This window comes from Rhinolophus ferrumequinum, chromosome 9 (assembly GCF_004115265.2).
Source record: "Rhinolophus ferrumequinum isolate MPI-CBG mRhiFer1 chromosome 9, mRhiFer1_v1.p, whole genome shotgun sequence".
In the NCBI taxonomy this organism is placed as follows: Eukaryota; Metazoa; Chordata; class Mammalia; order Chiroptera; family Rhinolophidae; genus Rhinolophus; species Rhinolophus ferrumequinum.
In genome coordinates, this window is record NC_046292.1 from 48,440,417 (window position 1) to 48,458,479 (window position 18,063).

Sequence of the window (18,063 nt, forward strand, 5' to 3'; positions counted from 1 at the left end):
AATCACTTGTTAAGGAGAAGGACTAAACATATTAAATTATTATACAATATTATTCCGGTAAACCATTAAAATCTGTGATTTTTATGATGTGTCATTCATATACCCTTGCCACGTGCTGAGCTCTACAGTAGCCCGTATGTGCTCATTGAAAGATGCAGGACATCTTTTAATGGGTAGTTATCAAATACATTAAGAATTACATCACTGAGACTCCAAGTATCACAGTTATTAGCGTGAAATAGTTCACCAAACAGTCTGTATGTGATAGAGAATCATGTTAACACATTCTAGGGAGAACAAGTTAAAAAATTGAGAAGCACTGAATTACATCTTTTGTTCAGGTGAATTAACATTAGAACACTCATAGCTAATCGTTGAAAACTAAAATGAGCATATTGCTTCGATATTGTTTACTTGATCATATCGCTTCTGTGATTAGTTTTGGTTATGTTTCTGTATAATCACAGATTTGGAGTCTTAAAGATTTCCACAGATTTATTTTCAGCAGGTTGACAATGGTATGTATAGTGGGGTCAGTTGTTATTGTTATAGTACTGAAATGCTTCACAGCAGTTGGTAAATTTATACTTTTCTGAGCTCTCTGATTGTCTCTACTACTATCCCAGATGTCTACCCCAGAACTAAATCCAGCAACTAAAAAGGTGATGACTGGCACAGTCATGACTGGCATATATATATATACATATATATGTATATATTATTATTATTTTGTCTTTCTGGGCTGTATTCTGGTAACTGCTTTTTATTTTTCTTCCAGTTTGCTAATTCTCTTTTCAATGATGTCTAATTTGCTGTTAAATCTATCGTATTGAATTTTCAGTTTGTATATTTTATTCGTAGAGTTTGTGTTTATTTACTTTTTTAATATGCCAGGTAATTTTATGTAGTTTTCTTTTCCTTACATATATTAGTTGTCTATTGCTGCATAACAAATAGTTTTAAAACCTAGTGGTTTCAAGTAACAAGCATTTATTATCTCAAATTTTCTGTGGATCAGGAATCCAGCTGTGGCTTAGCTGGGTGCCTCCAAATGGGTCTCTCACAAGGCTTGAATCAAATTATTAGCCAGTGTTGCAATCATTTCAAGGCTTGAGTGGGTGGGTGGGATCTGCTTCCAGGCTCACTCACATGGTTGTTGATAGGTTCAGGTCCTTGCTGCTTATTGACTGGACACATCAGTTGCCAGACACATGGCCTCTCAGAGCAAGGGGAGAGACATAGAGATAGAGATAGATAGATAGATAGATAGATAGATAGATAGATAGATAGATAGATAGATAGAAATAGAAGGTGAGCAAGATAGAAGTCAAAATCTTTTTACAATATAATCTTGGAAGTGATGTCATATCACTTTTACATAGTCTATTCATTAGGTCTATTCCCCATAAAAAGGGGGGAATTGTGCCAGGGCATGAATACGAGGAGGTGGGCATCACTGGGGGGCCAATTTAGGGTTACCTGCCACATTGCAGATATTTTCAAGCTTTTAAAAGTTTCTTTAAATATAGCAAGAATATTTTTTTTACCCAGTTGCTCATTTAAATAATCCTATCAATTGATGTAGAAAAGGTATTTGGCAGTGTCCAATACTCATTCCTGATAAAAACTCTCATCAAACTAGAAATAAAGGGGGACTTCCTTAACTTGAAGACCTGTATTAAAAAAAAAAAAGAAGAAGCAATCGCTAATGTACAGAATAGTCAGAAATTAGATGCTTTCTGTCTAAGATCAGGACCAAAGTAAGGATGTCCTGTCTGACCAAACTTATTCAACACTATACTGGACATTCTAGCTAGTGCAATAAGACAAGAAAAGGAAATAAAAAAGATACAGTTTAGAAAGGAAGAAATAGAACAGTCTTTGTTTGCAGATGACATGATTGTCTATGCAAAAAATCCCAAGGAATTGACAAAACAAACAAAGAAGAAAACCTCCTGGAACTCATAAATGAGTATTAGCAAAGTTGCAGGTTACAAGGTTAATGTATAAGATTGATTGTTTTACTATACACTGGACATGAACAGTTGCAATTTGAAATAATAATAATAAATACCAATTACAGTAGCATGTAAACAAATAAAAAAGGAATATTTAGATATAAATCTAAAAATATGTACAGGATGCATATGCAGAAAACTACAAAATTCTGATAGAAAAATCAAAGAAGTTCTAAATAAACAGGTATACTGTGGTCATGGATTAAAAGATTCAAAATTATTAGGATGCAATTTTTCTCAACTTGATCTATAGATTCAATGCAGTTTTAATCAAAATCTCAGCAACTAGTTTATACATATTGACAAACTGATTCTAAACTTTATATGAAAAGCAAAAGATCTAGAAGAGCCAACATAATACTGAAGAAGAAGAAAAAGTTGGAAGGCTCACACTATCTGATTTAAAGACTTACTATAGAGCTACAGTAATCAATATAGCATTGTATTGGCAAAAGTATAAATGAATAGATCAATGGAACAGAATAGAGAGCCCAAAAAAAGACCCATGAAATATAGTTAGCGATCTTTGACAAAAGAGCAAAGGCAATTCAGTCAAGAAACGACAGTTTTTCCAACAAGTTGTGCTGGAACAATTAGCCATTCATATCCCACCGCCCCCCCCCCCCCAAAAAAAAAAAGAATCTAGATACAAGTCTTAACACCTTTCACAAAAATTAACTCAAAATAGGTCGTAGACCAAAATATAAAATGCAAAACTATACAGCTCCTAGAAGATAAAATATAGGAGAAAAGCTTGGTGACCTTGGGATTGGCCACAAGTTTTTTGATACAACGCCAAAGCATGATCCGTAAAGGAAAAAATGGAAAAGTTGGACTTCAGTAAATTAAAAACTTCTCTGTGAAAGACAGTGTTAAGAGAATGAAAAGACAAGCCACGGACTAAGAGAAAACATTTGCAAAACACATATTTGATAATGAACTTGTACCCAAAATATACAAGAAACTTAAAAAATTCTATAATAAGAAAACAAACAATCCAATTGGAATATGGGCCTATGTTTTCAAGAGACAACTAACTAAAGAAAATATACAGATGGCAAACAGGCATTTGAAAAGATGTTCAACATCATTTGCCATTAGAGAACTGGCAATTCAAACAATGAGATACCACTGCACATTTATTAGAATGACTAAAATTATAATAAAAACAATCGTGACAGTACCAATTCCTGGCAAGATTGTAGAGCAGCAAGAACTCTCATTCATTGCTGGTGGGAATGCAAAATGGCACAGCCACTTTGGAAGAGAGGCAATTTTTTTATAAAGCTAAACATAGTGTTAATATATGAACTGGCAATCACGTTCCTAGGTATTTATTAAACTTATTTTAAAACTTATATTCATACAGAAGCCTGCACAAAAATGTTTATAACAGCTCTATTCAAAATTACCAAAACATGGAAGTAACCAAGATGCCCTTTAATAGGTGAACTAATAAATTATGGTACGTCTATACAGTGGAATATTATTCAGTGATAAGAAGAAATAAGCTATCAAGCCACCAAGACTTGGATAAATCTTAAATTTATGTTGCTAAATGAAAAAATTCGGTATGAAAAGGCAACATACTATATGATTCCAATTATATGACTTCCTAGAAAAAAATCAAAATTAATAGAGACAGTAAAAGATCAGTGGTTGTCAAGGGCTTGGGGAGAGTGTTGAAAAAAAAAATGAATGAAGCTTCAACATCCTCAGACTTTAGTGAGAAAAATAGATGTAAGAAAATTATTATAATGCCATATGTTTAGTTCTAGAATAAGAATACAGGTGAGGAGCAATTAACTCTTACTTGGAGAGGAGAAGTAACTGTGAAAGCTTATATTTGTCCTTGACCTCGAAGCTGAGTAAGCATCTATCTGCTGGACAGAAGTAGAAATAATATTTCAGGCAGAGGAAAGAGCATGAACAAGACCATGACGACCTGAGACAAAGTTAGATATTCAAGGACTGCAAGAGTTCATAGAGTGTGTAGGGTATGTGAGAAGGTATGGGTGGAGATATGGCTGAAATAAAAAGTGGGAAAGTTGAGTTTTAAACAATACAATGTGACAATCCATGTTAAAAAAAAAAAGGTGGGCAGGGTTAGAACATGAAGAGTCTTGAAGTTTTGGCTTTGTCCAACTTAATAAATGGAAGCCATTGAAGATTTTTTAATAAGGTGAATATACATCTGTATTTTAGTAAGGTAATAGAGAACAGACAATGTAGAGGTTGTTTGGAAAGAGAAAAGTTGTAGGTTGGAAAACTAGACAGGAGACTTTCAGAGTGAGGTGGATGACAAATGGTGAGGGATTTGAGCAGGAAAATAGACGTGAAAAGGAGAAGGCAAATGTGAGCAACATTGGAGTCGAATGGATGGGAAGTGATGCTCAGCTGAATGTGGATTAGAAGCAAGAAAGAGAAGCCATGAACATATAGTGGTTTCCAGCTCGATCAGCTGGATGCAAGGTGATGCCATGACGAAGGCCAAAAAAAAAAAAATGGCGGGGGTGGATACGGGATGAACTGAAAGGTGGTGGGTTTAGGTGGGTGTAGTTTTTTTTTTATTAGTTTCAGGTGCACATGACAAAGTAATACTTAGACGTTTATCATTTATATCCTTCACACTGTGTGGACCCCCCGCCCCCCATCCACTATCTCTCTGACATCGCACCAATCCATCCCATTTCCACTGTCTCCACTCCCAATGCTGTACTCCGCCTCTTGTAAGTGTATACATACATATATATATACATATATATATATATAAAATTATAGTTGGCAGTCATTATTGTTCAGCTTCAGGTGTACAGTGCAGTGATCAGGCATCTATATCATCCCTGAGGTGGTCTCCCAAATGGGACACATGTCCATCGGATACCCTACAAAATCTTTACAACATTATTGATTACGTTTCCCAGATTAATTTTCAAAACCCTGTGGCCATCTTGTGGTTACTGACTGTTTTCTAATCCCCTCAGCTTCCCTCTTACCCCACCCCTCACCCATCTAGCAACCCTCAGGTGGGTGTAGTTTTGAATAGGGTGAGTTTAAAGTGCTTTAGACATGTACCAAGTGGACATTGTCTGGAAGCAGTTAAAAACGTGTGTGTGTATCGTAGTTTGGAGATCACAGATGTACAAGTGGTAATGAAGTAACGGAATGCATGAGATCGCCTAGATCAAGTATGCAGAGATTAATCAATATCAATTTTTATCTTGAACTAAGGACATAGCCCTAAGGAATAATAACAACATGGGACCAAATAAGGTGGAAGGAGAAGCCAGGGAGAAGGCAGAAAATGAGCAGTCTGAAAAGTAGGACGACAATCATTACAAGTAGAATGGAGAGCTACTACAAAAGGAGAAGTTAAGTTATAGGGAAGGTTTCATTACGAAAGATAGAGGTCACACCGAGTATACGTAAGATGAGGACTGAGGGGCAGCTGGATGGTTGAAGTGAGAGCCCTGGGTGGTGGGGTTGCCAGTTCGATTGCCACATGGGACAGTGGGCTGCACTCTCCACAACTAGATTGAAGACAACGAGCTGCCACTGAGCTTCCGGAGGGGCAACTGGATGGCTCAGTTGGTTTGAGCGCGAGCTCTCAACAAGGGGGTTGCCTGTTCTATTCCCGCATGGGATGCTGGGCTGCTCGCCCTGCAACTAAGATTGAAAAAATGGCAACTGGACTTGGAGCTGAGCTGCGCCCTCCACAACTAGATTGAAGGACAATGACATGGAGCTGATGGGCCCTGGAGAAACACAGTTCCCCAATATTCCCCAATAAAATTTAAAACAACAACAACAAAAACCCATCAAGGCCAAAAGAGAAGTGATTTGTACAAAGTCACAGTGGGTAGGAGGCAGGGATTGTTAAAATAAACAAGATAAAAAAAAAAAAAACATGAGGACTGAGAAAAGGCCTTTTAATAATTCAGTAGGCACTGGTAACATTAGTGAAAGTCTTAGTAGAGTGATGGAGTCAGAATGCACTGGATTTAAGATTGAACCACAGCGGCACAGGGGTGGGGAGGAATGCAGAGCAATGCATTGGCAATGCGCTAGTTTTGTTGGGTAGGTAAATATATGTTCTTTTGTATTCTGAATGTGGTATTAAAAGTGATACTAGAGGACAAAATAAGATTTTTAAAAAGCATGAAATAGAGCTGAGGAAGAAAGGACAGTAGTAAAATAGTAATATTTAAAATTTTGTTAGTGAAAGGAAAAAGTGAGAGTGGAAGTTGATTAGGGAATACAAGATTAAGGAGAAGTGCTATAATGTGGAGACTCTCACGTATGCTGAACAGAAGGAACCAGTAGATGGGGAGAGACTACAGATAAGAGAGATGGGCCGTAATTGATATAGAATATAGTGGAGGGGGAACATAGGGGAAAAGATGAACTTTAGACAAGATTAGAAATCTCTTCTTTTGAGATACGTAAATCCAAGGCAGAATGAATATATTGGAAATGACAAGGAGAGAAATAGGAGAGTCTCATCTGCAAAGGTGGAGATCAGGGGTTGTCAAATATTAGGGAACATGGAATTTTACTGAAAATCAGATGGCTGGACCCCTACTCTAGAGCTGAGAGCCTGTGATAGGACCTGAGACTCTGTGGTTCTCACACATTCCTACCTGATACTTAGGGAACTGTCCTGGGGGACGACAGTTTAAGAACTCCGGCCTAGATTTTCCCAGTGAAGTAGGAGGTTAGGTCATCTGCCGAGAACAAGAGGAATGAGCCCTCTGCTCTCCTTTCAGCCAAAGGCATACATTGTTCCAGATCACCACGCATGAGTTTTTGTCAGGAGGCCTTTATTTTCCCCGATGCCAAGCCAAGTGACCTGCGGTGGGATTGGACTCCCAGGTGTTAGGTAACAGTAGTGCTTTAAGAATACTCACATCTGACTGAGACAATAAGCTATTGTCAGTGCCTTTTCAGTTGGATGGGAAGAGGCACAAAGGTAAAAAAGGCAGGGGGTCTTGTTTCAGGGTTTTCTTAACGGTGTACTGTTTCATAAGAAAGCGTTCTGGCTCTTCCTTTGTTATTCCCTCAAAGAAAATTACAAATATCACTTTGCTTGTCCATCTCCATCTGCCAGGAGGGCTGTGCTTTGCTTCTCTAAATGTTTCAGTTGTGAACATGAAGATTCCATTTGGGCATCTATTAACTTAGGTGTGATGATGTCCTTAATGTTCACTGTCCCAACTTTCACCTCCATTGGGGATGTTGGTGCCAATTTCCTTGCTGCTTTCTGAAAGGCTGGACGCAATTTCGTTGGTTCCCATTATCACAAAGGGGACCAGCGGTCAGCCCACTGAGGTGGTGGCTCAGAAACACGGAATGTACTTTATTGCTCCCACCGTCTGTCGCAAGTTTATGGTCTGATGAGGTTTTCAATAAGAAATATTTTATGCTTTTGGGCTGTCTCGCAGCTACCCATCCGAAAGACCTGTTTTAAAGATCAAAATACCCACAGATGCTGTGCACAAATGCCACCGATTGAGCAAAAGCTGGTGTGAGGATGGGAAATTGATGACACACACATCTGTTCAGCATTTACCAGGCTTTTTACCACCCACTGAAATCTTTTGATTATAGAAACAGCATTTCTGTCTTGTGCATCAAGCATTGCAATCTACAAGTCAGCAATCTGCAAAGTACCCCCGCCCTGCGCCCTGCTGCCCCGACCCTGGGCTCTCCATCTCAGATATGTGAGAGATAATGGACAATGGATAAAGTCAGGCATCATCCCTTCCATACGTCATTGCTTATATATTCTGTTATCAGGTCAAAATTACATTAGAATATGGGAAGTGCAGGTTTTAACAGAAAATGCTTAAGATAGGATCGGCCTATATGATTCTAATAAAAGGTGTAATACTTTTATTTTACAGTATAGATAATATTCGTACTATAACACATTATAACATGAAATGTCCTGTACCCCCTCCCTTATTTTATTTAAATATAACTCCACACAACTTTGTGAGGTGGGCATTATTCCTTAAGGTAAAGCAAAAAACAAACAAAAATGGTTTTAACCAAAGTATATTCGTCGGTATATAGTGTTTCATAATAGAGAAAGACTCCATTTTTTAAATTGAGGTATAATTGACATACATTATATTAGTTTCAAGTGTACACCGTAATGAATCAATATTTGTATATATTGCACAATGATCACCACAATAAGTCTAGTTAACGTCTTTCACCATACATAGTTTTAGAAATTTTTTCTTGTGATGAGAACATTTAAAATTTTACTCTCTTCTACACTGTTGGTGGGAATGCAGACTGGTGCATCCTTTATGGAAGGCAGTGTGGAGGTTCTTCAAAAAATTACTAATAGAATTACCATATGATCCAGCAATCCCTCTCCTGGGTATCTACCCAAAAAATCTGAAAACATTTATACATAAAGACACGTGTGCTCCAATGTTCATCACAGCTTTGTGTACGGTGGCCAAGACATGGAGACAACCAAAATGTCCTTCGATAGATGAATGGATAAAGAAGTTGTGGTATATATATACACAATGGAATACTATTCGGCGGTAAGAAAAGATGATATAGGAACATTTGTGACAACATGGATGGATCTTGAGAGTATGATGCTAAGTGAAATAAGTCAGACAGAAAAAGCAGAGAACCATATGATTTCACTGATATGTGGTATATAAACCAAAAACAACAAAAGAACAAGACAAACAAATGAGAAACAAAAACTCATAGACACTGACAATAGTTTAGTGGTTACCAGAGGGTAAGGGGGGAGAGGGAAGGTAAAAGAGCGTAAAGGGGGGATCAAATATATGGTGATGGAAGGAGAACTGACTCCGGGTGGTGAACACACAGTGGGATTTATAGATGATGTAATACAGAATTGTACACCTGAAATCTATGTAATTTTACTAACAATTGTCACCCCAATAAATTAAAAAAAAAATTTACTCTTTTAGCAACTTTCAAGTATACAATGCATTATCATTAACTAAAGTCCTTGTGCTGTACATTACATCCCATAGACTTTTTTTTTTTTTGTAACTGGAAGTCTGTACTTTTTGATTCCCTTCACCATTTCACCTCTACCCCTCTCCCCAAACCCTTACATTTTCTTTATCCATTTTTCCATCAATTATGTTGTTTCTTGGCTACTATAAATAATGCTGTGGTGGACATAGGGGTGCATATATCTTGTTGAGTTAGTGTTTTTGTTTTCTTCAGATAAATACTCAGAAGTGGAATTGCTGGATTATGTGGTACCGTGTTTCCCTGAAAATAAGACCTAACAGGAAAATAAGCCCTAGCATGATATTTCAGGATGACACCCCCTGAACATAAGCCCTAATGTGTCTTTTGGAGCAAAAATTAATATAAGACCTGGTCTTATTTTCGGGGAAACATGGTAGTTCTAGTTTTAATTTTTTGAGAAACCTCCATCATAGTGGCTGCACCAATTTACAATCCCACCAATAGTGCACAAGCGTTCTCTTTTCTCCATATTGTCACCAACACTTGTTATTTCTTGTCTTTTTGATAATAGCCTTTCTATCAGGTGTGAGGAGGTGACGTCTCATTGTGGTTTTGATTTGCATTTCCCTGATGATTAGTGATGTTGAACGCCTTTTCATGCACCTACTGCCATCTGTACGTCTTCTTTGGAAAAATGTCTATTCAGGTCCTCTGCTCATTTTTAAATTGGATTGTTTGGGTTCTTTTGCTATTGAGTTGTATGAGTTCTTTATATATTTTAGACATTAACCCCTTATCAGATATATGATTTGCAAATACTTTCTCCCATTCTGTAAGTTGCTTTTTCATTTTGTTTGTTTCTTTTGCTGTGCAGAAGCTTTTTCGTTTGATGTATCTCACTTGTTTATTTTTGCTTTTTTGGCCTTTGCTAGACAGACTCCAATTTTGATGTTTGATGGCTGACAGCTTCAGCTTTTCACCTCTCTTTTCCCTTAACCCCACATTTAGGAAAGATAAGAAAGTCTGGGCACTCCCTCCCTTGGAGAAATCAAACCATGCAAACTCTTGCCCTCTCTAGGAACTCTCATCTCACACCCTATACCCTCTTACCTATAATAAAACCCTAACCCATTTGCTATTTCCCTCTCAGCCTTGCTTCACTTTAGATAGAACCAGTGCCTTTCTCCTAGAGGAATTTTTTGTTTTTTACTACGTGTCATTCATCCTGACATCTGTAAATTCCTGTGCATGGGGCAGCCCCACATCCAGCAGGGGATTCTAAGTGCCCGGAGAAAACAGGTTTCTTAGGGCTTTAATCCTTTAAACATGTGGACATCTGAGACAAGAAAAGCAATGTGCTTGACTCAGGTCTGAGATCTAAAGGATGAACCAGACATGGTCTCTGCCCATCCCTTCAGCAGTTATATCCTAGTAGAAGAGGCAGACATGTAAATTAAAAAAACCGCAACATGATGTCGGATGCAGTATGTACAAGGTAGTGAGGTAATGCAGAAGACTGAGTGGCTGGTCTTCCTGGGTTGAACAATATGTCTGTAAATTCACAAAAGCATGAAAGAGGATTGCATACTGAAGGAATGATATTCAGGTTGATTTGGCTGGAGAACAGGTGGTGAGATGCAGTTGGTAAAGGCCTCGGCGTCCCTGCTGGAACATCGGATTTTATCAGAGGACACTGACGAGCTATTGAAGGGCTTTGAGAAATGAAATGAAATGAGGGAATGTTTTCCTTCTAAATAGTTCCCTTTGATGGCAGTGTGGAAGATAGATTGGACTGGATACTGAAAGATAATTTAGAAGGATACCGCTTTAGTCCAAGTGAGCAATGATGATGGCTGAGTCAGGACGAAGGCAAGGAAAATGGCCAGAGGAGGACGATGTGCCAGGCACTGTCCTAGGAGCTGGGGTATAATGGTTCCGAAAGGGCAGAGAAATTCTGTTTTTATGAAGATTACATTCTAAGAGGGGGGTGGGTGTGTGGGAGAGAAGCCCCGACATCCATTCTTTCCTTCTTTCTAACAGTAAGAAAACTCTGGAGTTGTAACTGAGCCCATGGTTACCCAGAAAATAGACGACATTGTAGTCTTTCTTAAAGCTTCCTCCTTGTCTAGTTAGAACCTAGGTTCTGGCCAGAACATTGAAGGGTATCCTTCTCCTTCCACGCTTTCATTTTCTTCTGGCTGAAACGGGGAAGCAGTGGTGAGATAGCTTACACCATGTGGCCAGCGTAACACCACAGACCTGATAGAGCAGCAAAGCTATCGGGCCCTGAGCATGTGACAGGCTGGATTTTAGTGTGAAGTAAATACAATTCTGCTGTTATTATGGATTTCTCTCTGTTACAGCAGATGAAGCTGCATCATAAGTAATGCTGGGAGAGACACACAATTATCATGGAGGTTTACATGAAGGGGCTGCCCAGATCAGGAATCCCACAATGGCAGTCATGTACAAGTTTAAATAAGTTATGCAAGTATGGTTTATACTGCTGAATCTATTAAGCTTAACCTATTATTCTTCAAAATAAATACTAGCTGTACTTGGCATGCAAGGAAGAGGTTTACAGAATGCCCAAGCTAGTCAGTTGGTTGCCCCTCAGGCAAGAAAGACCCACTTGTGCAGGTAACTCTGGGTAGGCCAGCCAGTGTGGTGAGAGGTGAATATCCCTTCATCTGTCTTCTTCTTATCTGATCTGAAGCAAATTGGTTATTTAACTGATAAAAGCGTGAGTCTGTTCCTGGAGGTGCAAGCTGATTACAGTAGTGATTATAATAATTAACAGAAAACTACAGACTGAAATCATGTGGTGAAGGAAATAAATAGACTGATGTGATAGAAACCGTAAGCTGAGCAAAGAAATGTTATTTTAGGTAAGGTAACTGTGGAAGTCCTCTAAGAGGAGATAATATTTGATTGATATCCAAATGATAAAAGACAGCCAATGCCTGCAAAAAGTGTGTGTGTGTGTATGGGGGGGGGAACGTTATAGGTGGAGGGGCTAGAAATGTAAAAGCCCTGAGGTGGGAAAGAGCCCAGTAAAACTGAACAGGAGAAAGGAGGCCAATGTGTCTGAGCACAGAAAGCAAGGGAGAGAAAGGAGTTGGGACTTAGAAGCAGGGAGCAGTTCGATTGCCTACTCGCCTAGAGGCTATAGTAAGGAATGTTGTTTTATTCTAAAAGCAATGGGAAGATATTATAAAGTTTTGAACAACAGTGTGACATGATTTGACTTTTAAAAAATAGTGTTTTGGGTATGGGTATAATTAATGGTAGGGACAAAATAGAAGCAGAAATTATTGTGGGAAGTTGATTTGAAACAAAGAGTTGCCAGAGAAGATGGAGAAAAGTGAAAGGATGTAATTGTGTTTTTAGAAGCAGATTGATAGGGCTTGCTGTAGAATGCATGTAGAGGTGTGGGAAAGGAAGGCATCAAAAACCAATCCCATCCATGCTGTTTGCTCGTGCAGCTGGATGAATCGTAGTTCCATTTGTTAAAACTAGAAACACCACAGGTTCTAATATATAGTTTGGAACCAAAGATGTTGAGTTCCCCATATAGGTAATCGGAATTAGCCATGGGCTCAGTTACAACTCCAGAGTTTTCTTACTGCTAGAATATGTTTTCTTGGAGTATGTGCATTTTTAGTAATGAAAGTCCAATAAATTGTCAGATTTTTCAATTTTTAAGAGTCATTATTCTAAGATAATTCTGTTCTTACATGTGATGTTATACCATTCATTCACTGGATCATTCATTTCTCAAATATTTTTTTTGCCACATAATTTTCCAAGACTGAGAATATGGGAGGAACATACTTTTGTGAAAGAAAATATTGGGCCTGGAGCATTGTCCAGCAATGGAAAATATTTGTCTAACTCAGGAGCAAGATTGGGTGTGAGATGGTGATTAGTAAGTCTTGGAAGATAAAATGATAGTTGAATTTTTTATTGAGAGGGAAGTGGAATTCCCAAGTAAGTTTTTAGAATGAGGAAAGGACAGGATTTGGAAAGAGGAGGAAGACAAAGAGCAAGTAAAGACAATAGAGAACAAGAAGCACTGGCAAAGCAGGAACAAGGAGACCTGAGTCAGGAAACAGAGACCAATTGTATTTCAGACTGCAGGTAAGTTGGGTGACTATGGGCAGGGGGGGTGACTTGAGTTTGGCAATTTGGAGACCATTGACTTCCCATGACCCCAGTTTCAGCTCTATGAGTCTAGGAGTCCTGGTTCCCAGGTGGGGGGGCCTTCCTACCAGGAGACACGTTAAGAGCATCACTAAACTTAAAGCTATAGTTGCTTTCTGGTCACTTTGGTCTCCTTTGGCCAGTAGAGCAGTAAACAAAGAAAGAAGTTACCCTATTGGCAGGGATAATGGACCCTAATCATCATGGGGAGGTCAGGCTGCTGCCCAATAATGGGGAGAGGAAGCACAACTACCCCAAGCAGGACACAGAATAATGATGAGCAAGGCCACTCCTACATCTGTGCCTTGGTTTCCTGGCACATGTATTCTCCCATATGACGGTAGAGAACCATGTACTGGCTGTGGATTTAAAGTACATAGCCCACCCTAAAGGATAGTGCCAAATCTTACAAGAGTGTTGTCTCCAAACTGGCACCTCAGTGGCAACTTTAAGAGTCCATCACATTGCTTTCTAAAGCTGGCAGCTTCAGGATGAGTGTACCTTTTGGCTGTTGTCTCTCCCCCATACCTCCTTTGCTGTAAAGTGATCCCTTGGCCCAAATTACTATTATGTGGTCATCATATACTTTAAGTCCTTGGATAGTGGGCTGGCTGAGATACTGTGGGCCAGAAAGGCAAACCCACAACAAAAATACATGTTCGTCCTGGCTAGATGTAACACAGCTCTTTCCTGGGTAAAATGCATCCTGCGTAATCAGTTTGCTACCAAGTGACAGGTTGGTCTCCTTGAAGGAAGGTTTCCGCATTGTCTTGGTTGCTGGCAAGCCCAACATTAAACGGCAGCAGTTACTAGAGAAGCACTGAAGAAGTGGAGTTCATGCTGTTGGATCCATTTATAGTCTCCATCTGTACCACTCCAGCTATCCTGTGTGTAAGACCATTGACCAAGCTTCAGGATAGCCGAACACATGTCAGAGTCTGGCTAACATTAGCTGGCTGAGTCGTTCTTGGTGTTCTTTACACTTCTTCTGCAGTGGACTCTCTCGGATAAGCATGAGCATGCAATAGACAATCACCACACTTAATACCTATTCCCGTAGATCCAGCTACATGCCTCTTACCCAGATCTTCTTATACCTAGTCTTTTCAGGGCTTGTTCCAGTGTCCTCACTAGTCAGTAAAGTGAGGTGTCCTCACTAGTACTCACTTAGTCAGTCAGCTAAGTCACTAGTCCATATACTACAATCTCAGGCCACTTCTTTTCTTCCAAGTGCTATTTTTCAGGGCTACGCTGTAGTACAATGGCAGTTCATTTTCTACTTACAGCCACATACCGAGTTGACCTAGATCTGTACCAATCTTGGGCTTTTTCTTCTTTATCAATAGGTCATAGGGCACCCTTCATAAGTTCATAGGTGTGAAATGTGGGAGAAGCATTGCAGTGACAGTGACAGATAACATACGGATTTCGGACATAGATTTGTGCAGCTCCCTGCACAAATATATATCTGGGCCTGCTCAAATTTGATCTCAATTTTGATTCCATCCATGTTATGCTGGAGCACTGCTGAGGTCACCTAACTTCCTGACTTGTTGGCTCTGTTAGTACCAGCGATGTGCTGGTAATCGCCTCTGAAAATAACACCTTGGGTTCGTAGTATTTGCCAAGTTCTGTGGTGTTAATATCTCCACAATGGCCGATTTCATGCTGCTGGGGTGAGGTCACAGAACATGGACTTGGGAAGAGATGAACTGTCTCTTGCATATTACTGTATCCAGCTAGTGATGGGCCGTTCTGACCACATGGTCATGTCATGTCACTTGAGGCCCCATGGTTTCATGCTCAGTTTCTACTGCGGCCCAATGGCATGCCAGGAATTGTTTATCAGTTTTCTGCTGCAGATGGCATTGCTTCCTTCTAGTACCTAGGAGTGTGCACTGTACATAATATATTTTGCTACCAAAAATAATTCTAGGATCATTGGTGATGTGGCTTAAGCAACAATCCTGGACTTTATGCCAAACCTTTTTCACCCTGGGCTCTACTGAACAGCTTTCTACATCATCTGAAAAATGGGTCATAACAGTATTGTCAAGTGTGTTATATGCTGCCTCTAAAACTCAGAGTCCTATCAAGCATTGTGGGTTATTTTTGGTGCTAGGATATGCAAGGTAATAACTTATCCATTACTTTGGAATGAATATCACAGAATGCTCAGAACACTAGACCCCTAGAAACTTTACCTGTGTGCCAGTCTCCTAAATCTTTCTGGGTTCTGTCTCCCTCTGGAGTACATGTGTCTTCCTAAGGCATCCACTTAGGAAGTCCGTGCCACTTCCTGCTCATCAGGTGTGATTAACATGACAGCATCAATGCAGTGGACCAGGATGATGATCTGCACAACGTCCAGATGATCGAAAGCTCCTCTGACAATATTATGGCAGAGAGCAGGAGAGTAACACAGCCCTGGGGCAAGACTGTGAATGTACACTGTTATTTTGCTGTGTGAATGGAAACTTCTGAACCTTGTTTCTGTTAAGACTGAAAAAGAGAACATTTGTTGGTGACATACCAGGTAGTTAAAACTATATTAATCTGCTCTGATAAATATATCACATATGGTACAGTAGCTGTAATTGAGGTGGCTGCTTGGTTAATTTGTGTCGTCCGTTGTAATCTTCTGTGGTCCCTAGCTTTTTCAGGGGCCAGACTAGTACATTAAAAAGGTTCTATTGGGGACCAGCAGTCCTTTATTCTTTAAGATTTTGAGCGTGGCACTGATTATGCCATCTCTTTGAAGTGCTGCTATGGGTTGAATTGTATCCCCCAAAAGATATGTTGAAGGCCTAACCTCTTGTACCTGTGAATGTGACCTTATGTGAAAGTAGGGTAATTGCAGATGTAATTAGTTAAGTTGTAGTCATACTGGAGTAGAATGGTCCTCTATAGGAAGAGGGAAATTTAGATGCAGATACATAGAGGGAAGGCAGCTAGAGGTAAGACAGAAAGGGGCAGAGATTGGAGATGTTTTACCAGAAGCTAAGGCATGCCTGGGAATTATCGGAGCTAGAAGAGGCAAGGAAGGACCCTGCCTTAGAGGCTTTGCAGGGAGTATGGCCCTGCTGAAACCTTGTTTTCAGACTTCCAGCCTTCAAAACTGAGAGAGAATAAATATATATTGTTCAGAGTCACCCAGTTTGTGATACTTTGTTACAATAGCCATAGGAAACTAAAGTAATACGGATGTGATAGAAACATTTTTAAAACTTTATTATCCTCCGGGAGGGGTGGTAGTGGTACTTCCAGGATCTCCTTCTTGGCTTTCCTACGACAACAGTTCTAACTTTACAATTCAAGGAACAAAGTTAGTGTTCTGCCAATTGCTAAGTATATTTATTCCAGTTATACACTTGGAGACCAGAGAATGACCAGCAGGAACAACTGTGAGACAAACACGGTTTGGACTCAATTTATTAGCTGACTTTCACGTTCCTCCACTTTTGGTGGGACGGCCATGTTGGGATCTTGGACGAGCAGCATCAATCTATATTCAGTAGTTTGGAAAGATCTGAGTGGTATTTTAGGGTCTTTTAGTTGCCATGTTCCGAGTCAAACAACTGGGCCTATGAACATAGCTATTCATTGGTGGTGGCTGACTTCAAAAATTTTGCTTATCAGTTCTGATCTCCATTGTTGGCGTGTTCACGCGTGCGCACGCACCTTACTGGCTGCTCGTTTATCTTGCCCATAGGAATACAATGTTTTGTGAGCAATTTTCATACATATTTGGGGGTCAGACCTTGCTAACTCTTTCTGAACTTGATACAAATTATAGTAAGTCTGTCTGCTCCCCGTCTATGGGTATCTGCGGCCACCTGGCCTCTACTAATCTCAGATCCTATCATCCCTATTGCTTTTAGGGAACACAGTAATATAATAATGTGTCCTGCCGTTATTCCCAGCCTATGGAATGATGAGGGTATCTCCCTAATCTTATTGCCTTTATACAGGGAGTGTCTTCTGGGGCTCCCTAAGCAACATGGTTAACCACAGTGTTTTCTATCTTATAGAGTAGACCTTATGAATGCTTCTCAGAGCTTTTTAAACCCGTCCTCCATACCTTGCTGCAGCAATTCTGGCATCACTGTTTTGTGTTAATACATGCTTTCTTCAAGCTTCTAAGGGCCATTCCAACAGTCTATTACAACTGCCATCAGAACCCTTGCCAGGGTGTTAAATCCTGTATCACTGGAAATTTTCACCATATTGCCAAACTCTTCCTACCCCAATTTTATGTCCTGTTCCCTCTTAATCTAGCTCCATCAGGAATCACTCCTAGTTCCTGATGGTAATGTGTTATCCAGGTCCTGAAGCTTTGTAGGCATATACTTTCCCTTTTGCCTTTGCTGGCCCAGCACTTCCTGAGTCAGGTTATGCTGAGATTTGACTCTAATTATGAACCAAGAGGGGAGGTGGGGCAAATCTTGAGAAGGGCAAGAAATATCTCCTAAGGCACTTGCCTTCTAAGGCCTTTGTAGATCTTCAAGCATGTGTGTGTGTGTCTGGCTCTATCTTCCAATAAGGGGAGATTGGCCATTTCTTCAGGCCCATAACATTCAGGATAAACTCAGGATTCGAGGTTCTTAACTGTGCCTACACAGATACCCCCTTCTAATGTCAAGGTCACAGTCCTTCCCTGTCAGGACCTCGAGTTTGTGTAAGAGACTTGCCTGGGCTGAGATTCACCCTTTTCTGAAGCTCTGCTACCAATTAAATCCTGTCCCTGTTTTGCTACAACTTCTGTCCAGCTGTAGGAGCAGAAATTGTCTTTAAATGCTGACAAGGAATCCCTCTTATTCTCACACTTTGCTTTAAATTGTTTATAGATCTGAGCCTGTCA

General features: G+C 39.8%; 1 protein-coding gene across 4 annotated transcripts in view; it reads left to right on the forward strand.

Moving 5' to 3' along the window:
- PDE4B (phosphodiesterase 4B) overlaps window positions 1-18,063 on the forward strand; it is a 483,376-nt gene that overhangs the window by 104,203 nt on the left and 361,110 nt on the right. The gene's annotated exons all lie outside the window — the stretch shown is intronic.